Consider the following 23,614-nt stretch of genomic DNA (forward strand, 5'->3'; position numbering starts at 1 on the left):
GATATGCCACACCTGTGAGGTGGATGGATTATCTCGGCAAAGGAGAAGTGCTCACTACCACAGATTTAGACAGATTTGTGAACAATATTTGAGAGAAATAGGCTTTTTGTGTACATAGAAAAAGTCTGAGATCTTTGAGTTCAGCTCATGAAAAATGGGGGCAAAAACAAAAGTGTTGCGTTTATAATTTTGTTCAGTGTAATTAGACCGGACCTAACTGCGGTATAACCATTGGTAACCTTCCCTCTCTCTCAATTCACTATTATGCCATGTTCATTTGGCTTACGTCATTTGGGATGCACATAGTGCACCTACTACCTACCTATATAGCACATACAATATCCCTTGTAGGCTATGCATCTCCCATGACTAAAACCAAATGAAAATGGCATGACAACATTTAACCAAATCTAACATTCACTGTAATTCCCCCCCAATTTCATAGTCATTACTTTAGGTCAACTTTGACTTTAAGTATTTTAGGAAGTTATGGCTAGGTAGCAGCTATCTGTGGAGGAGAAGAAACAGGGAATATTAAAAGAAGCGGAGAGAGATAATACACAGTGAGGCAGAGTTAAAGCAGAACTCGGCAACTCTAGTCATTTCTTCGCTGATCTTCACTTTTGTTGTCGCGTGTTTTCTCAAAGAGCTCCCCCTACAGCTGTGGGCCGTATATTTCACAACACAGTCGTAAAAAAAACTCACTTGAGGCACCCTCCTCCCCCTTTCTACCACTGCTCATGTGCATTTGTTATTATCGTAGCCGGCCAACTTTGTCGTGTGGAGCTATGTCTACCGAGGTGGGTAATGCATCATACACAGTATCATATGGCATGTGTTTATGTCGAATTGCCGTAAAGCAGTTCGTGTTTCTCGCTTCTCGTTCTCGCTTCTCACAAAACTTCCAATTTCTATCTTGCCGGGACGGTAGTCCCCAAGTTGCAAGGTTGGTTTTCCGCATGGGAACGCTGGGGGGAGCGGGGAAAGTCACCAATATCACCAGAACAGGTTGTTTAACCATCCAAATTATTTCTAGACAGTTTTGTTAAGTTAAAAAAGTTGCCAAGTTCTCCTTTAAAGGAGGAATACCTCAGAACGGAAAGGCAAAGATGGAAGAAGAGGGTGGAGGAAGGGAAGCTAAAAAAATAGCAATGACTTGAATGAAAGGGAAAAGAGAAGTCAGAGAAAGGCTTGGAAACATAGACAAAAAGTATCAAGAGAACGTAAGAGAAAGGGCTCAGATCACCTAGAAACTCCCCCAAACAGTCCGGTGGATCAGGCCATACACGATCCAACTCGGAGTAGGCAGGCTAAATGTTTATCACAGTGCTCAGGATTGTTATTTTTTGGACCAAATAGTTAAATAAAGTTGTTAAGCAAGAAGCCATTGACTTGAGTTGTATAAATTTTGGAATTGTATGTTGTAATGAGGCCACTGTCACCACCGTCAGATTAGTGTCACCACCCTCAGTTCTAAAGTCACCACCGTCACTTTACCACCACCTTACAATATGTTTCTTCAGTGCTGTTGAGTTATTAAAGTAATGGTATCTTTTAATACAAAAAATATGTTTGTTAAATAAAAAAACATAACTTTTTCTATTTAGGCTTAAAGTAAACGTTGTATGATGTTAGATCTTTTAAAGGAGTACACGTGAAACAGTATAAAACATGAAAAAAAGTGAATATTTTACACTTAACAGCAAATATGTGTACTAAGAACGCCAGATAATGATTTAAAAACTCTAAATACATATTAGACCAAATAAATAAAAAATGATTTGCTTTTTATTGTGTCTGACGGTGTTGACAAAAACAAAGTAATAACTGGAAAAACGCCTATTTTATGAAAAAAATACCAAATGAGGAGGTTGCACCGATATATTGCTGAACAGCCAAGACCTTGGTCAATAATAATATATCTTCAGATTTTGTAATTTTACTAACTTTTTATTTTCAAAATTAAAACCTGTTTTAGCCAAATTCCCAAGAATCAGTGATTTACAAAAAATGGGAAAACAGGCATTCTTTTATAATTGTATTATTTTTCCTTGTTATATTGTTTATAATGAATTGATTGAGCAATACTAAGAAGAGGTTGATGTTTAACTTTAAAAAATGAAAGAGGAAGAGGGTAGTGAATGACGTCCCGGGTCACTAAAGACCCGAGGTATGCGTTTAAGGGTTACAATATGGCCTTTTTTTATTACATAAAGTTATTGTATAGTTTAAAAGACTTTAACAATAAAGCAATATAGTGCACACGTTTTAGGGGCTACTTTTATACTTGTTGGTCCTTTTTGCAGCTTGCTGTATGGATAAAGCTACTTTTATACTTGTTGGTCCTTTTTGCAGCTTGCTGTATGGATAAAAGTTGGCTGAAGGTTCTTCAATCATTATTTTTTCACAGAACAAATAACAGCATGTATGTTCAGGATGAGTAACTAATAATAAAACAAACACAGTAAAAGTGATTCATTTTCCATTTCAAAACTGGCCAAACATGATAACGTTTTTTAATCCAGCGCCGTACAGCGATGCAAAATGCAGTGCAGAGTTAACACAGCAGAGTTTTTGCGCTTGTGCGCCAGGAGGATGTAGAGAACAACAAACAGATGTGGAGGGAGAGAAAGAGAGCAGAGGTGTGAAGATGAGCTGCGCTCCAGATCATGAGAGACTCGGGGAGAGAAGCAAAATAAAACTGCTGAAGTGAGCTCTTTTTCTTTGTCAAGGTCAGTGTCTCAGTCTAAGCATGAGGCTCTTTCCCATTATGTGCGATTGTGTGTGTGTGTCTGACTGAAAATAAAAGAAACCCCTTTGCCACCAGAAAGCACAACACAGGCTTTGTTAAAGGACTTATGAGATCCATAACAGCACTGTTCTCTATTGTGCAGGTGTAGACGTGTATAATCAAGCTAATATTGAGGTTCTCCCTGCTGAAAAGACCACCATATGTTGTGTTCGGGACACTGGTGCGCTGGTTTGCCCCCACCTGGCTGCTTCAACAGCTTATGCTGCAAGATTTTGGTCCAGAAACTTCACAAGAAAGCTGCTTTAACTAGTTTGAGGTCTGTGTTCCATATTAATTACCAACAATGCAATGTGCATCGCTCATTTGATTGGACTGCTAAAAGTTAGTCAAAATGAAATAAAAATTGCTATCTTCTTTTTTTCCCCTATTGTGATGTGTATCTAAATGCAACAGCTACTTGAACAAGAACAAATGTAGGGCGGGACTTGATTTTGTCTGTTGGGAATTGATTGGATGGTTGAATGGTTGTGGTTTGCTATTGGCCGATCTCATGTGAATGACAGGTTGATCCCGCCTTCACACCAGTAAACACATCATCAGAAAAGAGAAGAGATGTCGCCGCAATAGGAAAGGGAAGTTATTTTGATTAAAAATGATGAGGGCACATGAATAAAAAAAAAATATATATTAATGTACAATGGTAAATCATTTATAAAAAATACTGAGATAAACCATTAAAACGAAATCTGCTACACAAACAATGCAAAACAACAATTGCAATTTCTGCAATGATATGACAACAATATACTGTAGCATCCTACTGTTTTGAACAATTTAACATTTATGCAGTAAGCTGTATGTTAGTATTTCATAGAGTACACACACTAATAAACAAAACAAGAACCCCTGGATTCAACTACAGTGACTAACCAAGGACAAAATCAAGGGGTCAAGACCCTGTTTGGCCCCCGCTGATGCAGAACTACACCATATGGTCTAGAAGGCATCATTCTATCGATGCTATTCAAATTACGCAAGTAATTAAATGTCTTGCATGCAAAATATTTATTGCTAATATTTCATAGCTCATTTTTTACCAGTGTCCAATTCTTTTTTGTATATGAATCTTAAAAAGCATGAAATTCATTATAAAAAATGGAAAAAAAGAAACTTCTGTGGTCACATAAGAAAATACAGTATGGCAGATATTTAATCACTTACTTCCACCGGCCGAGCAACATGCCATGGAGATGAATAGAGCGCTGCAGTGATGATGTATTTTTGTAGGCCAACCTGAAAGTTCGCATCAACCTGGTTCCTTCAAGACAAAAACAAATAGGATTTTTCCATTGGCTTTTTGCATTTTTGCAGAAAATAAGTTCTGTGAATAACAAAAGATTGTGATTCTTACATGTTTTGTTCATCATGATAATCTTCACAAATGAACACAACTTTTATGAATTTTGAAGCATAAATACAGAATACAGAAATCAAAAGCTAAACATAGGCTTTAAACGAACTTCACTACGGTCGCTAGACTTCAACGTCACCATCACTAAGCTTCCCACAAATCTTTCAGTTTTTGTTTAAAAACATTTTCCCTGAAGGTTCTAGTTATAATAGTTTGCAAGAGTGTCATTATAAGCACGAGGCTGTGAAAGTGAATAGTGAGTAGATGAGTTTACCTGTTTGGCGGATAACTTTTAATGTCACCGACAACCTCTGTAGTCCCATTTAGACACATTTGTTAGCAAACGCCTTTTTCAAGACAAGTAAAAGGGGGTATTACTGATGCATTTTATATTGTAGAATAAAACGTGAAACTATCTAGTGCTTGTGGCCTTTCTCAAGCATTCAACCAAAAACCCATTCAAAAAAACTCATTGACTTCAGGACAATGGAACTGGAAGTGATAAAATGCTAACTCGCTTCCAGGTTTTGGCCTACACAAATACTAAATCCCTCCAGCAATCTATGGGAATGCTAAGAGAAATCATATCCAGAAGTCAAAGAAATTACAACGTAAAAGACCATGATAAAAAGACAAAACTTCAAAATAAAAGTCAATCAAATGAAACTAAAACTGAGCATAAAAAAGGTTTAAGACTTTTTATTCTCAGAAGGCGAAGCACTGTTACTTCTGCGGAGTGATTTACTCCAACTCTGAGCGAACTCTCTGCTCCTCACCACGGGGCTTCTCAGGTGCTGCGAGCAAATCACTCCGCCTGTAGCAGTGCTTCGCCTTCTGAGAATATAGTTCCCAGTATGTATACGGTTAGAAGATGTCTGTGTCTCATGTGACCTTGTTATATGTACACGCTGTGACTATACAAATCACAACATGTAAATAGGAAAATGTTGGCGTTATTTTGTCACTTATTGAGAACAGTATGCTAGCTGGAGCCTTTTACCTCCAGTCTGTGCTAAGCTAGGCTAGCGGTGGTGCGTCCATAGACAGTATAAGAAGTGGACAGAGCCATCTCATTGGAACTCAATTGAGACAAGTGAAGCCCATTTTTAGCGATTTTTTAGGACTTCCGTTCCTGACGCGCAGACTCAAACCGACTCAAACAGAGCTTGACGACGTAGATGTGACGTGAGCAACCCGTCTGTCTTCTAGTGGCTGTGGCATGAGAAATCTGAATCATTCCCTTCCGAAACTTGCAGAGACGGAGAGTGTGATTAGGAGGTGTCCATGAGCTAGGAGCCAGAGAAACTTTTGCTAGGTATTCTGATTAATTATTTTGTAATTTTGCCTCCATGTCCCCCCGATTGCCCGCAAGCTTCTCCTCCCGTCCATACGGTAATCTCTCTACTGTGCGACAGACAGTCGCGTGGTTATGACGCAATCGTTAGCCTACTTTTACAAAAACTGCTTCTACGGGGCCATAACATAAGCTACAAGGTAATGGAGCATTTTATACATTGTCGTGTTTCTTTAGAAATAAATAATGGACAAATGGAGTCTTCAAACGCCTCAGATGTAAAGTTATTCGCTGTCAAAGTGACGCCAAAATGAATGGGAGTCAATGGAATGCTAACAGCAGGTGAAGTTCTGCTACAAGATGGTGGCACGCGGCCGGCTTCAACTTCCGGTCGACTTCCTTCCCGCTTGGGTGCGTCAGACAGAGTTACGGCAAGCACGGAGATGAAAAGGGTATGTATGGACTTATCTAACTCTGGGGGATACGGTGAATAAGCTAAAGTCCCAAAAAGTCAGCGTGTTCCTTTAAGATTTATGTATCTGAATTGTATTTAATTTTTTTCATACATTTGAATTACAGTTTTAACATAAACAACCTATTAAACTTAATGTGATGCATATATATCAGTCATACATATAACAGCTAATATTTCTGCACTCAAAAATCCTGTGTATTATTAACAATTTGCATCTGTTTGATTTTATTTACATAATCATATTTTCAAAATGCATTTATTCAGATGCTTAGAATCAGCATAAACCTGTTCATTGCAAAAACAATTACATTTATTATGTTGAAAAGTATGAACATGGTTAAAATATGGCTAGCTGTGGAACACATAATATTCAGTTCATTAATATTTATGAGACTGAAACCAACTGGATGTATTGATGGTAAACGAATCTGGTTACTGTGTATTTAAAACGCATTCAGTTTATTAGTACTATTACAAAAATCCTACATGTTTCATTTATGTATGTCTGACAAATATGCATCACATTAAATTTGTAAGTTTCTATCAAAACTGTGCAATCCAAATGAATGGAAATTTGACATACCCTTCAAATACAGAAATCTTACATTTTGGCCTAAATGTTTGTTTGAGTGCATCTGGAAGACCAACAGGAAAAATAAAAACCCAAACCCATAGCCTTCCTGTAATTTAAACAGTAGCACATAGTGATAGTGAAGCCAGGTTTATGGGTTTGATTCCCAGGGAATGCACTAATTTAATAAAAATGTAAATGCAACGCATGTCGCACTGGAGCAGAGTGTCTGCCAAATGCATAAATGAAAAATACTCCAAAGTAACATTGGGACATTCTTTAAAACCGATGACAGAAGACCAGTGGACGACAAATAGATGATGCTCCAGCTGATATTTGTGTTGGGGAGGCAGTGTGTTGGTTAAAGGTCAGGTCTAAACCTGTCGTCTGGAGCAATAGCAGTCTGAACCCAGCCTCCAAAGGTCATAATAAGCAGTACAAAGCAGTCAGACACCTCAAATTTCCCCCAGCCATGAAACACCGGTGATTCTGCCCACTCACGTATGCTGTGTAAATGTCAACTCATGATATATGCATGTAGTATTGATGTTGACATGAACTCTTAGCATGTACACGCAAAGCAGAGGCAGACAGATGCTATTTGTTTTGTCAGCCTTTGCACATAGCAGGGTTGAGAACAATTCTGAATTATAAGATGAACATTATGGATATTTCTTGCACATGTAATCCTACGGTTCTTGTCAATAAAGGTGATTCTGATAAAGATGTGGCTCCGATCATGATGAGCTGAAAATTGCAATGAATTGGCCCCTGAAAGAGAAAAGACCTGAAAGAGAGAAAGATGCATCATCACAACACAATCATTTTGACTAATTATGAAAAATACTTTTAATGGAATGAAATGACATCTATAGAAGACTTTTTACCTTCAAGTAAAAAATTAATTAAAATAAAAGGAATTTTATATATATATATATTCAATCAAAATCAAATATTAATCAAAATAAACTGAGTGATTTTAGCAAGCTCTCAGCTAAATTAAAGCTACACCTCCGTACCCTCGACCTTCATTCTCCTTGCGGTGTTTACAGAGGATTTGATGGCTAATGATCCAAAAAGAAGTTGACTATAAATAATATATAAATAAAAACCAGTGGTAAGCTGTTGAGTGTGAGCATCACTGTATTACTGTAGCAATCATTTTTTGAAAAAGGTTTTTAAAACACTGCATGAATTGGTTTTAATAAATAATATTTTAATATTAATTATAATATAAATATAGCATTGGTTGCTGGCTGATAGTCCCATGTGCAAGGTAAATTGATGCTCTCTGTGCCTTAAACTCAGAAAGTGTGTAAACATCAACTGAAAAATTAATTTCCATTGGACTAAAGAGAGGGGATTTTGCCTTCTCATTTCAGAAGACGCTGCCTGCCACATACACACTTGATTTCACTCTCCCGTTCTCATTTCGCCTCCTCTCGCCGGTGGATTCCAGCGGATAGAGAAGGGCAGCCGGGGTGAGAGGGTGAGCTTGGTGTCTCAATGTATTTGTGAGTGGAGTTGATATACAGGTTGTGACCTTTGAGAATCTCATCTCAGATCTTATTCCTCAACACCTGCACCTCATCTCTCCCTCTCTCGGCCTGTCTCCTTTTCTCTCTCCCCTCAAATGAGATGAGACAGATGAGAAACATATTGGAATTTCGCTCTGCCAAATCCGAGCTGCCAAACCGCAGAGTTTTGCAGTGATACAACGCTGGCTTCCTGTTTATCATTCAAGACATCCATGTCATTTAGATGTGTGCCAATTCCTCTGCGCGATCACGCTAAGCTGAGGCTGCCATCTCCTCCGCACAGTTGGATGTTTTCTGAAACACTAAATTACATTCATGGAACACCTGAGCAAACGTCGGCTTGTGCTCCCCAGTGGCCGTATTCAAATAAGATCCAATTTTATCCTCACGCCGACGCCGGACTCGAATAGACCTGCGAGCTCAAGGGTCACGCACACAAAACACATTTCTGAATACACTCAACCTCATCTCCAATCTTTCTTTTTGTCTAGCACAACTCCTGTTGGACGTTGTGATTGGCATCTTTTCACGGGTATTGTTTTTTCGGTTGTTGTTTTGCTTCTCCCAAAGTGAAGAAACAGCATTCCCTCACGATAAATCCAAGCCGCGCGCCATCAAACGACGTGGTAAAAATATTCATCCCATTTAAATAGACTCATTCATATGCATGAGATATGCATCCCCACCACCTGGCCAAAGGACCTCACCTGGACACAATAGAACGCATTCACAATCATTATTAGTGTATTATTAAGGAATAAATGATATCTAGACCTTTGTTGCATCCCAATTCGTCCTGCAAGCTTTAAAGGACTGAAATAAGGCATCCCAATCATAGTATGGTGAAAATAGCATGCCAAGGATTTCCATGCACGCCCATGCATGTTCTTTTACCCGCAACCTCCTGCTCTACAGAGGAGGAGGCACTTGTGACAAATATTTGCGTTATAAGACAAATATAGATATTAAAGGGATGATAGTTCACCCAAATTTTTTTTTAATTCTGTCATCATTTCCTCACTATCATGTCAGTTCAAGCAGCAACCCTTCCGTCTCTCTCTTGAAACCAAAACGGAAGTGACTTCATTCATCAATTCATCGACTGGCCGCTAGAGACATGTTAATATGCCCAACTTTACAGCAGATTTTTTTTTTTTACAGACTAGTACAAAAAGTGGTTTTGGTCTATACAGCTAATGTTGCCCTTCATGACAACTGTGAGGGGGGTGAATTTTTTTATAACTCATCCATTTAAATGTTATTAAGCCTTAAAGTTGAGCATAATTAGGGTCGTGGCCACTGGAGAAACAGGTGGATTTCCGCTGCTGTCACTACTAGACATTTGTCTGCTGTTAGCAGCCACGTCACCAAAGCTAATCCCGCCTCTTTGCCCATTTTCAGTTATCCGGGCCAGCTCTGCCTATTTTGGGCTTTGAAAATGCTCCTCAGAAACCTATGGGTGACGTCACGGACACTATGTCCATATTTTTTTTGCAGTCTATGTGTCACTCAAAACCTGTATGACTTACTTTCTTCTGGTAAATACAAAAGAAGATGCTATTTTATGACATGTTAGTATGTTCAAATACACAACCATGCATATTTACTCAAAAGTATGTACTTTCCCATCATCAGCAAAGTACAAGGAGTGGCATCCAAAATCTGAGACCACTACGATTTGCTTTTGATTGATTGATTGATTGATTGATTGACTGATTGATTGGGGTTGTAAGATTCTGCCCAATTTCTAGGTGACTAATCAAATACTTTTTGCCCCAGACCCTCAGTTTTAGTATTTTTATTATTATTTTATTATTTCTTCATTATTTATTTTAATTTATACTTTATTGTATTACTTCTTTTTATAATATTTAGTTTATTTATTTTGGCTTTAAACCTGTGGTCAAACGTCAACATTTATTCAACCACATTTACCAACGCTATCTCACGACCAATTCGTACGAATTCGAACGAGTGATAAAAAGTTGGCTAATTCGTACGACCTCACTCGTACGAATTTGTACGATTTGTCTAAACCCACGTGATGGGTAGGTTTAGGGGCGGGGTCAGGGGTAGGTCATTCGTATGAATTCATACGAATTGGGCAATTCGTACAATATGTACGATTTAGCAAAAATCGTACTAATTCATACGAGTGAGGTCGTATGAATTCGTACGAATTAGCCACCTCGTAGAATTCGTACGAATTGCCGTGAGATCAGGCTGCATTTACCCACAGAAACAGAAAAGTAAAGAAAATAAAACAACAATCAAATGATTTAAAGTAAAAAAAGAAGAAGATTTCATTTCAAACTATGTCAAAAAGCTGAAATGCAAAGCTAAGATTCATTTAAAATTGGCTAGAGAAGGAGCAGCCCTCATGTGAACCTGGAGATTAAGAAAAATGGTCATTTCTGCCAATTATAAATCAAATAATTAATGCTAAAAGTGAAAATCTGATTATTTTATTATTGAAAACTGAACACAAAGCATGTGCCAAAATTAAAAATAAAAGGAAATCAATTGATTTTCATTTAAATTTCCATGCATAGTGAACAGCGGGGAAAAAATCCAACATATGATTTGACATTACATTTTCACTCCAATCTCAGGGCAAAACTGCCAGAATTAAAATGAAAAGGCAAACGTGTCACTATAAAATTCAAATAATTTTACTTTTTCAGTTTGCGGGCACTAGGAGATCAAGAACATTGTGAAACAAAAGTGCCCAATACAACACCAAACAATAACAAAGCTTCCAGCCATCTCAAGAGCGTCTGGCAGCGACTCTAGTTTCTGGACGAACGGTGAAGTTTTTAAAGCACTTATAAAGTGTTACATCCACAGAGCCGGTACAACGGCGACGTGATTGATAAGGTGTTTCTTTCCCAGCCCCTCTCGGCTCTCGCGCTGGAAGCTTAATGCTTTCTTCTGTGGGTTATGAGGCTCTTAGCTGCACCAACATGAAAAGGGGCTCATGGGGGACTCAAAGCTGGAGTATCTGAGACAGGTTTTAGCTTCAGGCGGGATGAGTCTTAGAGAGCTCTCCACCAGGACTTTCATGTTTCGCCCGCCGCTACATACAGTACAACCCTCTGTTTTAGACTGCGGGGAGTGACTGTCTGTCTCGCAATCGTGAGTGCTATAAACGTATTCGCCGGGCACAAAAAGCTCACCCCTCATTTCAGGTCACTTTTGACCGTCTTTGTTGCAAGCAGGGGAGTTTTTCTTTTATAATCTAAATGGATTCTTCAAAAAACCTGCTTCTTGTTTAAAAGCACTAACCCTTTTACAGACGATCGAGAATGCCTGAGAATAACAATGACTGTGTGTTTGTGTGTGTGTGCAGGTGAACATAGATGTGCTTTTGTGTGTGTTGTGTGCATTTGAGCCCTTCGACCCTGGTTTCTGTGGCAACAGCATCAATAAGACTGCCGTGGAGCTCGGCTCACTCCTGGGCGTCTCGCCTCTCAGCAGTATCGTATACCTGCATTCCCACCTCAGGGTCCGTATATATACTCATGCACGCACACACACTCTGTTTTTTCCCACTGGGACAAATTTATTCTCTCATCAGCTTCCTGCGCTGTGACTTTTGGTTTGACCTCAGCAGATGGGCTCTGTCTGTAATGTACGGCATTGAAAGTGTGAGATTTGGAGGCATGCTGAGAAAGAACCGTGATGATAAACGGCACCGTTTCATCTTCATTCATCTAATGGGGAATTATTTCATACAACAAATACTTGACATTTGCGGATATACTTACAGATCAAAAAGGTGTTGACAGGTAGTGTTATGGATCTTCGAACCAGTGATGATTTCAGGACACATTATGACATCGCACACTGCGATTTCTGTGTAATTTAATCACCGTGCACTCTGTAAAAAAAAACAATATGACCGATAAGTTATAACATATATTTTTATATTACTTTAACTCATCAAAATAATTTAAGCAATTTGCAACTTTTTTTTGTAAGTTTTACAAGATTTAACTCAACTTTTTAAGTCAGTTTAATGTAATATACTGTAAATTGAAATGACTTAAATAGCCAAGGTGATTGTACTTAAAAATTTAAGGCAGAATTTTTTTTTTTTTTTTACAGTGCACTATGCAAATGGATTAATTAAATAAACAGAGTTAATAAATTCCATCATTATTTACTCACCCTCATGTGGTTCCAAACACGTTTTCTCTCTCTTTTGCAGAAGAAGACAACAGATTCTAGCCAGAATGTTCTGGCAATGAAAGCGAACGATGATGTAGGATGTTGACAAAAATGTTGAAAAAAAACCCACTGTAAGTAGTTTATATGACTCATGTGCTATATTGCAGGGAGTCATAGCTTTATGTGATGAAAAACAATAAATCCAAATCATTTTCTGCCTGTTGTAAATAAAAATAATCAATGATAATCTGAAAAAGAAAACCAGATAAGCCATTTCATTATTGAACTGTTCACAAAGGAAGTGCCAAAAATGTTAAATATAATTAAATCATTTGATTTTCATTTAAATTTTCACACATTGTCAACAGCAAAAATAAATAAATAAAATGCAATTTAATGCGGGCACTTTTCAATACTGCTTTGATTTTCATTTTGTTCGTTGCATTTGAATAATTTATTCAAGATTTTTAGAAATACCTTCCATTGTTCTGCTCATGTATAACAGCATGCAAGGTTTACACTGAGAAAACTTCCTGAATATTGATTATTTTGTTTGTTTTATTGTGGGTTCTGTCTTCAAACTGCAGGTCAAATGAGTCTTGGCAACCCGCTACCACCTTTAATTAGTTTTCTTGGGAAAATCCTTCACAGTTGCAGCTTTGAGAAAATCTCATGTGTCTTACTTTCACCTAAGCATGGCTTCCCAAAGCTTCTCCAAAAATATAACAAAAAAAATCACTTTTTTTTGGTTTCATGTTTCATTTGCATGTATAGTGTGTGTTTGAGGCAGAAAGAAAGAGATTTTTTCCCATTTGAAAAGTTATTTCCATACCAAAGAGCTCTTCTGTTTGAGAACATAATGAAACATCACAGGAGGACAGCGTGAATGCAGCAGCCAACTTGCAAATGAATTAAATCATCTAGAACCCTGCAGGCAAACCGGAGAGGAAGAGGCCCGTGTCACTGTCTTCACATCAGCTGAACAATTCCATATCCTCTCCAATTAAGACGTCTGTCCCCATTGGCTAAGAAAACCTTTTAACCAAATACAAATCAAAGCGATTAGTCACCACAGTGCATTTATTGTGTTGCAACATTGATTTCATATAGTATGACTGGCCTTCTGGATGTGTCTATTCAATATGGTTGTTTATTTGTATAATAAGCTTGAAATTCACAGAAATTGTCTTGTAAATACATTTTTATATTTTAGCAAAATAAACAGACTGGAAATTGTATAGGATTGCATTGTCAAAGTGACAAATTGAAGTGAAATGTGATATGGAAGCAATGGCAGAATGGAAGATTTTCAAAATTATGATTAACCCTTGTTGCATGAATGTTTCGCCAATCATTCTTACTTATTCTGGTCTTTAGTGACCCGGATCTATATCTAACACTGATGGATCTCTGCCTGTCGCGATAATATAAAACTCTCCTGATATTAGAGTAACAATTACGGAAGGATAAAATAAAGCATATTGTGCTACATTTTGGAGCTTGGAAGGGTTCGGTTTGAGCAGATGTTTTATACCATCATCACTGTCTTCATCAGAGTTCATTTCCCAGTACATTCAGAATCTGGCTCATATTCGTGATCTCAGACATGTTCTCAAAACTATCATTTTCAACATCTTCTAAATCAATATTTTGATCGCTGATAGCTTCTTCATCAGATCCACCATCAAGTGACAGTGACACTAATATTTGATTGCGTTCAGTACTTGCTCTACAGTTTTCTGCCTGTGAGTGAAACGTCACTTCATCATTGTGTTTCAGACATTGCTAGCTTGTGGAATAAAGGTGAATTGCACTTATTCAGTCATCAAAGGTTCAATTATTGTTGTGCAGAAAAATAAACTTGCACTGTTACACACCTCGGGTCGTTAGCGAACTATACAATTTTTACAAAAAATGAATGGGAAAACAGGCACTCTTTCGTAATTGTATTATTTTTCCTTGTTATATTGTTTATAATAAATTGATTGAGGAATACTAAGAAGGTTGATGTCAATCATTTTTAAAAAAATTGAGGAGGAGGGTAGTTAATGACATCCCGGGTCACTAAAGACCCAAGGTATGCATTTAAGGGTTAACAAATCAGATAGCTTCAGAAAATAGATCATGAGTCATATGGACTAATGGACTAATGCTCATTTTCTCATGGGTGGGCCAAATTCTCTTTGCGGGCAAAGCAGAGAAAGGGGAGGTAACCTTTCCCCATATGACGACATAAAGGGAAGATTCTAGATTCGCCCGTCTGAGCTTTCATTTTCTCTAAAATACCCAGGGCTTGGTTTACACCTATCAAAATGTCTAGCCACTGGGGGACCATAGGCAGGCTAGGGGAACTCATTTTAATGTTAAAAAACCTCATAAAGTGACATTTTCATGTCATGGGACCTTTAAGTCTATAGACTTGCAGCAGCATTATGCAGCTGTCATCAGTCATGTGAAGGTCGCAAAAACTTCACCATTGAGATCCATCTAAACTTTGGAAAAGATCTCAGTGCGGTCTGAACTACTGATGGATTTCAGATCAGTTGTTAGTTCGTGTCTTTCCTCTTCAATCACCCAAACCACAAACGACCAGCTGCCCGAGGCTACGAATGACACATCGTTTGCCGGCCTGCGTGAGAGCTCCTCTTGTCAGGAAGAGTCTTTTAATCCTTTGTCCCATGGCCCATCAGAGGTTCAGAGGTTTAGTTGACACTGCAGAGTCTGCGTTTCCGACCGCAAGAGTCGTATGAGAGAAAGAGAGAACATAAGGGGGAAAAGTGGGTACATTTAAAAATACTGAACTTTTCATTGCTGTTGAATGTTCCAATAGCTCTGAAAATGTTCAACACTTTTAAGAGGCAGAAATGTCATTTAATAACACATCTGCTTAAAGGGTCATGAAACCCTAAACCAAATTTTCTGAGATTTTAACAGAGGTATGTGTGTTGAACACCATTGAAGACAATGTTAGCATCTGTTAGATTTAATAGTAGGGGGGAAATGGTTAAATTTTAGTTTTTTTCCGCTATTTTCGTCTTCCGGGTTTAAAATCTTCATCGTGTCCACGTCACAGGCAGTGACGTGGCAGAGCACTATAGTACATTGATGACTCATCGGTGTCTCATAATTATTCATATACTGAGTTTTCTTATCCAATGAGAAGACACTTGCTCTTAATTATTCATGACACCACGTGGAACTTTCCAATGACAGACATGTCAAACTGTGATATCGCGTAGTAGATGAGAGAGGCAATGATGGGACGCGCGTTTGTTTTCGTGGTTCCAGTGCATCTTTCCCCGCGATGCTGCCCGGGCTAGACTCTGACTGCGGGCGGTTGGTTGCCCATCAACCACGGACACATCTATGTGTGTGTAGCAACCATTCAACTGGAGAATGGTGGACTTGTACACCAATGCAATTTCGTCTTGCGAGTGATACGGTCGCGAGGACTTTTCTATCGCTTCAGAGGGGTGTGTGTGTGTGTGTGTCTGTGTCTAAAATGTAACCCTGACCGTTTTACTTGCCTTTTGTTAAATAATCACTCGTTATTAAAATGTATATATTTCGATAATACCTCAATTGTATGGAACGTATGCTTAATTTGTGCAAACTTCTATGTCACTGTCTATCTTTATTATGTGGGTTCAGGGGGCGCGTAGATGGCTATGTACGGAACGTTTTGTTTTTTGTTTTTAAGCGGAAAATTTATTACTTTCAAATATATGCATTTATTGTGTGTATATAAACAAATATATATTTTATAATGACATAATTATACATATACATGTACATTTATATGTTTAAATACAATTATGATTACTGTAGTAGGCTAATATGTAGCAGGGCATTCAGTTACTTTTGAAAGGACAAAAACAAGGTGTCCGTGTATTTCATTAGACTTTAACTTTGCCAGCTATAAAGAAAATCTAGCATTTCCTCATGTTTTACCACTGATTTTTAGTGGCAGTCGATATGCATGGGCCACTGGCGATGACAGTTTCCCCCCTCCCCTCTCCCCTGCCGTGCCATACCACACCCACTCCCCTCCCTCCTTCTCACAGCCACCACGCCCATTTAAGTTGCATTTTTCAAAAAGATTGTGAGCTAGACTTGAGCTGAAAGAGGGGGGTTTCATGACCCTTTAAAATAAACTAGATTTGTAATTCCTGAAGGAAATACCTATACCATTACCAAAGGAATGATGTTACGGTTTTACCTAAGCTGAGGTTTAAGGCTTTGCTTCTGTGATACATTTTGAAGGCTGAACATTCTATCAAATGTAAGTTTAAATATAACAATGAAAATTCGGTCATTAATCACTCACCTTCATGTCGTTCCAAACCTGTATGTTTCCATTTTTCTGAGGGAGAAATGAAAAAAACAACAACAACAAAAAAAAACAACGGCATTACATGTTGATATTCATCAACATGTAATGCCATTGTTTTTTGTTTTTTTTTCATTTCTCCCTCAGAAAAATGGAAGCATACAGGTTTGTTAAGATCCAAAAAGGTCATAAAAGCATCATAAAAGTGCACCACATTTTCGAATTTTAAAGGTATGGTTCGGCGTAATTTCAACCCAGGGTCCTTTGCACCATGACCTCGAGCCAAACACCCCCCCCCCCCAGAAGCTTGTTTTCCCTTGGTCGAACATTATTAAAGTTCGACCATTAAAGTTACGGGCTTTTCCCAAATCACGGAAGTGACCTTGACGTCCAGGTCAGCGGTAGCATAAGCCATCAGGAAAGTGTTATTTAAATAAACTCCTGATGTACTTACAAACTTTCCAATGCCTCGTTTTATGAGTACAGAACCTATTTGCACTACTGTAGAAGTTTGGTATCATTCAGGGCATTATTAGTGGGATAATTTACGAGATTCAACCTTGGATCCATTAGCGCCTGCACTAAGCCATTCGGCTGATATCTCTAAATAACTTTAATAATGTTCAACCAAGGGAAAAAAAGCTTCTGGGGGTCAAGGTCATGGTGCAAAGGACCCTAGGTTGAAATTACTCCGAACCATCCCTTTAATACTTAGAGTTGTTTAGAATAAACCCAAACCGGAATGTTTGAGGAATATCACATGCAAAGACTGTAATGATTGTGTTTCTTTGAGCTTTCAATTTGTCCTTTCTATCTGTCTCCTGGCAGGCATTCAACGGAACTCAATTCTGAAATAATTCACGGCATGCATGAGGCATTTGCAAAGAAACCATCTGAATTAATTACACTCACTTACCGTTTAGATCAAGCCAATTCTTAACAAAAATCTTGAGAAACAGATGGTGATGTGGTTTTAAACACCAGCAAAAAGTCACACAACAGGTATCTGACTGCCTTGTTGTTTTCGAGCACTATACTATACTTAAAATTAACGTTTTTTTATTTTTTATTTTAGCATGCACAATTTGATCATTTGGAACCAGATCTATTTTTATTCTAATTACCATAAAATTCTCATTTGAATCAGTTCCGCGATATGGGTCAAATACAGATTGTTACCTCCGCATGTCTTGAGTTATGCTGAGATCTGCATTAAATAAATGGAGGCCCTATTATTTTTCCAATTAGGTTTTAGGCAAACGTGATTAAAAGATAAGTGCGAAAACGCTGACGTTCCCCTCCAGTAGACTGGAGCGCATCACTCCGCCTGAGGCGAAACCTTTGAACAAACAACAAAGGTTTGAAACCTCCAAGCCAAATAACATTCATTTGAACGGAAGAAATGCTTTCCGGCTCAAAATATCAAAATGAATGTTCATTTTGCCAGTATAACATGCTAGTTGTAAAAAACTGCTAGTTTCAAAAAGCACAAATCTGGCAGGTTACAGAGACAGCTGATAATTAAACTATATTTTTTACATTTTCTGAAAAAAACTCACCGCCATGATGCTAAGATGCGATCCTGGAGTCGGCATTTGGATATGTGTGGTGGAAACTGAAATCACTATGAGAAGAAGAAAACAATTGGCCTGGTAAATATGATTTTGCCATTTTAAATCTACACAAGTTAAATAAAACAAAGATTATTGGAGTAGGTTTACAAGAAAATACTATTTCAGTCAATGTGTTATTTGCCATTTTTGTACCTGTTTGTGAAATTTAGCAATGTCTGAGTGACAATTGTTTCAAACTAAATCCTACACCAAATGTATATGTGCACAAAACATTTTTAATGTTACGTCAATTTCAAAATAAACAAATATCAATTAGACAAAGTTCTCACAGTGCCGCATTTGTGAATGAAAACCTCGCTTAACTCATTAATTGGCCTCGCCTGGCTTCCTGAACTGTAATACTTTGAGCGCAAAGTCGTTTAGTTTGTTCCTCAGTGTTTCTGTGGTCCCCGAACACACTTTAATTGAAATTGTCCCCCATTGTTCACGCCGACAGTTTTGATTTACAGAGATAAGCGACTTTGCCTTGACCTTGGCGGGCTGTGACATGGGTCATGGGCTTAGGTGCTTTTGCAAGCATCCTCAATCAACTCGGACCGGCTCAGATTAAACCGCGCCATTGGCCCACAAAGATTAGTTCTTTATTTGCTTCGTCGTCTCTTTCTTCTCTGTTGGCGGCATCCTCAGGAAGGGGGGGAAGGAAACGTGTAAACAGTGCTTCAGTCAGCAGCTTGGCAGCCCCTTTAGTTCCAAATGACCAATGATATTGATTACATAACACTGCACGGTCCACTCCACTGCCCTTCTATTGTACGTGCTTATCAAACGAGGTGCACAAAGCAAATTCATTTACTGTTTACTGTCCCTGAGAGGGTGGAGTCCACGTGTGAAAAAATTTGGGGACATTAGATTATTTCAGTTGAATAAATAAAACTCTTTTGGTTTTTGCAAAAACAATTAAACAATTAAGACCCAAGAAACTAATAAAAGTTTTTTTTTTTTTTGTTTTTTTTTCTGGCAGCATATATTAAATGAGGTTTCATTCATAAGATTTTCAGTTTCACATTGTTTATTTATAATTGAACTCAAAAATGAAATCTCTGAGTATTTACTCACACTTATGTTGTTCTGGAAACCATATCACCCTTTTCTGTGGAAAACAATGTATTAGAAAGTGAACAGGGACTCCTTCTTTCAAGCTCCTGAATGACAAAAAAGGCACCATTAAGAAGTCATAAAAGTAGTCCATAAGGTTTTTAGGCTATATAAGTCTTCTGAGGTTACACTAATCTCAATTTGTTCTCAAGGGCCACCGGTTTTCAAACAACATAAGTGAGTAAATGATGAGAGAGTTTTAAATGGTCCCTGTTATGCTCATTTGCAGGTTTATAATTTTGTTTAAGGGGGTCTAAGTTTACATGATTTAATGTTCAAAAAACTAATAATTTTTTCTTATAATTTGCATTGTCGCAGCACCTGTTTTCACCCTCTCTCTGAATGCTTTGATTTAGATTAGGTTTGGTTTCAGAAAAGCACAGTCTGCTCTGATTGGTCAGCCAGCCAGACCCAGGTCTGTGTTGATTGGTCTAGCGTATAGAGCGTATGTTGGAAATGTACCGCTCCTTACTAACTGGCGGGTATCAGTAAACACTTCTATAACTACCCTACCCTAGTGAAAAATAAATATACCAAAATATATTTGAAATACATTTATTGTATGCTAAGTATACTACAAATACATTTACATATTTATGTACTTAATATAAATACCCTGCAATTGTACTTTTGCTACTTTTGTACTTAATGCACTTTAGTTATCCGGAAATAGTGCTGAGGTCCAATTATATATTTAAGTATATTTGATTGGGCTATAGTGGAACTATAGCAAGTATACTTTAGGTACACTTTAAATATCTTGCATAGATATTATACAGAGATCATTATATCCTCACTAATAGTGACATTAAAACACATTCAAATTAAAATGTCTTAAAATTAAGAAATGTTCATTGTGCAAAAAAGTTCAAGGCTGAAGTACTCCAAATAACATTTAATTATAATATTTATATCAGTAAGTGTCAAGCGATATGTTGGTAAATATGTTAATGGATTTGTAGTATATTTAGTATAGAGTAAATATATTTAAACACATTTTGGTATAGGTTTTTTTTCACTAGGGTAACTATGGCTTCAGATGTTATAACTTTGTCATTTCTCTACGTCACTTCATCTAAATGCATGGTTTCAGGAAGCAGTCGTTAGAAAAATGGTGAGAACACAACAAAAAGTTGTGTTCTCAAAACAAAATAAATTTTACGGAGAGTCTACTAACACTAAGTGCAAATAGCCCGCCTTGTTGGCAGAGGCTATTTACACTAACTCCGCCCACTGACTTCTGGTTGGGCCAAACAAAATTACGGAAGACACTGGACTGTCGACTGGCGCGTGGTAGAAAGATTTGACGCAAATCAACCCATGTTTCCTTGATAGTGATAAACTCTTCCTGGCCTTTCAATTCCTTTTGTTGGAGGGCGGGCCAAAGTAGCCAGCAGGCGGGCATTATGTGTCACATGGTGATGTATAGTTACGTTATGGAAATAATGGCAGGACTACAAACAAGCATTTAAGGCAGGTGTTTTCTGTTGGAGAGGTTCACTCTCTTTGGCGTGGACTTTGTATATTTGTAGATTGTTTAGATGCAAAAATGGCTATATTACACATTAGAGAAAAGGTAAAACCATTAAAAAAAACATAGTAAGTCCCCTATAATTTTTTGGTTTAACCAACCCTTTAAGCAGTTACCGCACCGGTCACGTGTCAAATGTATTCGTTCACTTCTATCATTAGAGTCTCACTGAAGTGTGAAGTGAGTTTATTTCACATTAACTGTTCATTCTAGTGACCTTGCTTACTGTAATTGATATTAATTGCCTGTCACGCATCTTGTTCTGTATACATACTTGGACTGAAGATTTGCTCCCCTGCTTTCAAGCTGCATAACATAATGAATTATTGAGAAGTCATATATTCCTCATGCCTGGTCAAGAGAAAATTGATTGTGCAGGATAAAGCTGTCAAGCTGCTTACACCAGCCTGTAGCTGCTTTACTGTAGCGTTTCAATCCAAATAATCGAATGATTCACAGCAGCTATTGATTTAACAAATTAATTTATGAATAGAATTAAAAGTGTTGGGTGTAAAATGGACATTTGGAGCTATTCAAAGAAATCTTTTTTCAAGAAGAAAAAATCTTTGGCAAGAAAGTATGAGTTATTTATGATTTATATATATAAAATATTGAAAATGATTTACATTTGATTATTAACTATATAAGAGAGAAAACAATATTTTTATATAGTACTATAATTTAATATATTACTTTTATTATTTATTATTTTTATTACTACACAAAAAAGGGTAAAAAAATTTTTAAATTGAGATTTATTCAGCTGACTAAATAAGCTGTCCATTGATGTATGGTTTGTTAGGATATGACAATATTTGGCCGAGATACAACTATTGAAAATCTGGAATCTGAGGGTGCAAAAAAATCGAAACATTGAGAAAATCGCCTTTAAAGTTGTCCATTTATGTTCGCGATTTTGCTGCATTCACTCACAAAAATAAATGTTTTATATATTTACAGTAGGAAATTTACAAAACATCTTCATGGAACATGATCTTTACTTAATATCCTCATGATTTTTGGCACAAAAGAAAAATTGATAATTTTGACCCATACAATGTATTGTTGGCTATTGTCACAAATACACCCATGTGACTTGTGACTGGTTTTGTGGTCCAGGGTCACATATATATTCATAAGAGAGTTCAGATCTCTGAACAGTTAGTTTCTTGTTCACATCAGTTGAATTTCTTATTAATGTAAGCAAATTGCGTGTGTTTAGGCACATGCGTGCAAAAGAGTAAATGCAATTGTCTTTGCACAATAAATGCACATGGATTGTTGATCAAAACTGATGAGTTGATTTTCAGTAAATTGTCTAACTCTTCACAACTAAACAACATCGTGTGGGCATATAGAGGAGCATCATAACCCCAAACAGCAGCAGTTACAGCAGAAAATGTACAATTGCTTGTCGTTGAAGAGCAATAGATATGAAGATAAAGAATATAATAAGAATGTGTGGTGGTGGTGGTGGTGGTGGTGAAGTTAGGGTTGTGTAAAAATGAACAAGCAATTTTCAGTTTTCATGTTACACATTTTAACAAAAATAAATGTACTGTATAAATAAACTTAATTAAATTAAAACTAATTTTCTTTTGTGTACTACAGTTTTGACTTTTCCCAGTAAATATTTACCTATACTAAAATCTGTATCTAAAAAGCTCAGTGTGATACACAAGAGCATTCAGCTAGACAAAACTGACATTATTGTATAGTATATAGAAAGCTGTCATGGTCAACAACAAAAAATAATCTAAACATCAGTGTGACTCACACGATGACAAAAACACTTTTTGCCAACTTACTGACACAATGACTGCATCCGAAATCTTATAAATGTTGCCTTCAAACTCAGAGGATACATTCCAAGGCATAAAGGCACGTCCGAATCCAATGTTAGCTTCACTTCCTGTCTCCTGAGATACCTTCATCTGATTGATTTTTGAAGGCAGCATAAATGTTTCCTTCACTGCCTTTGATATCCCACAATCCAGTGCTTTCCATTCTGTGACAGGAGATAAAAAATAAAGATGGTGTCAGAAAGTCGTGGTTGGTGGTCAATAAATGTACGTTTTTGACCTACGTTTATCTCTTTTGAGTCATTTCTCTCTGTTCATCCTATTTTGTTGTAGATCATTAAACCGTTACGTTTAGGTTTTAAAGCACAAATTAAGTGTTTTGGATGAGTTACTACATTTTGCAAACATGCAATAGAGTTCTGACATTCCAACAAACAGTTGTGAAAATGCATGCGTGTCATGTGACTGTCTGTCAATGGGAGGAAACCACACCCTCAGCTATACCCTTCTCAAATTTTCCGGTAGTTTGGTTTTTCTTATGGAAGAATATCTCTCCTAAATAATTCTGCAAACTACACAGAGAACCCTATCATTTGGTACACTATAATATTGGTTGCAATTAACAACAGAGGTATTATTGTGTTCGTCTGGGTGGTAGTAGAAGGCACAAGACAAAGATGAGGGTAAATACAGTCTTTACTGAAACAAACTTCAGGACAGACACAGCCACAACCAACATTAACAAGAACCGACAAGGGACTGAACAGAGCATAAACGAGGGAACTAACTAGACACAGGTGGAGGAAGATTAACTAATCAGGGATAACAAGAACAGGTGCAGACAAGACCCAACATAATGGTGACAATTATATTCAACTGCTATTTATTTTCAGACATAATAGATACACTCAAATAAAAACTGAAATGTTTGTATACAACTTAGTATACAACACTAGTTTTCATAAGCGCTTGTCTTCATGGCAAATTTATTCAAACATACATATATAATTA

At 37.3% G+C, this 23,614-nt stretch overlaps 2 long non-coding RNA genes across 2 annotated transcripts; both read right to left on the bottom strand.

Moving 5' to 3' along the window:
* Nucleotides 1-7,232: 7,232 nt before the first annotated feature.
* Nucleotides 7,233-12,297, bottom strand: LOC307167396. Its single transcript, XR_013822773.1, has 3 exons — nt 12,212-12,297; nt 11,809-11,921; nt 7,233-7,290 (listed from the first exon to the last, which is right to left on the bottom strand). It is a non-coding gene; the product is annotated as an uncharacterized lncRNA (long non-coding RNA).
* Nucleotides 12,298-14,734: 2,437 nt separating this feature from the next.
* On the bottom strand, nt 14,735-22,776 carry LOC307167679. Its single transcript, XR_013822844.1, has 3 exons — nt 22,610-22,776; nt 18,101-18,165; nt 14,735-14,932 (listed from the first exon to the last, which is right to left on the bottom strand). It is a non-coding gene; the product is annotated as an uncharacterized lncRNA (long non-coding RNA).
* Between the last annotated feature and the right edge of the window lie 838 nt (nt 22,777-23,614).

This window comes from Squalius cephalus (genome assembly GCF_949319135.1).
Source record: "Squalius cephalus genome assembly, chromosome: 11".
NCBI lineage: Eukaryota > Metazoa > Chordata > Actinopteri > Cypriniformes > Leuciscidae > Squalius > Squalius cephalus.